We start from the raw sequence: 270 nt of genomic DNA, 5'->3' as shown, positions 1-270 counted from the left end.
CCCTTGTCCAAGTGATAGGTCACTTGGTCATAAAAGGAAATGAGATTGGTCAAGCAAGACCTACCCGCAATGAACCCATGTTGGCTATCCCTCAGGATGTTGGCATCGGCCAGTCCATTAAGGATGACCTCTTTATAAAACTTTTCTAAGACCTTCCCCAGGATAGAAGTCAGGCCGATGGGTCTATAGTTAGCAGGATCCACTTTCCTCCCTTTCTTGAACATAGGCACTACATTAGCCTTCTTCCAGTCTTCGGGCACTATACCAGAG

Source organism: Gavialis gangeticus, unplaced genomic scaffold, assembly GCF_001723915.1.
Source record: "Gavialis gangeticus isolate Ggan-Ray unplaced genomic scaffold, GavGan_comp1, whole genome shotgun sequence".
Taxonomy (NCBI): domain Eukaryota; kingdom Metazoa; phylum Chordata; order Crocodylia; family Gavialidae; genus Gavialis; species Gavialis gangeticus.
Note: the sequence above shows the minus strand (reverse complement) of the source record.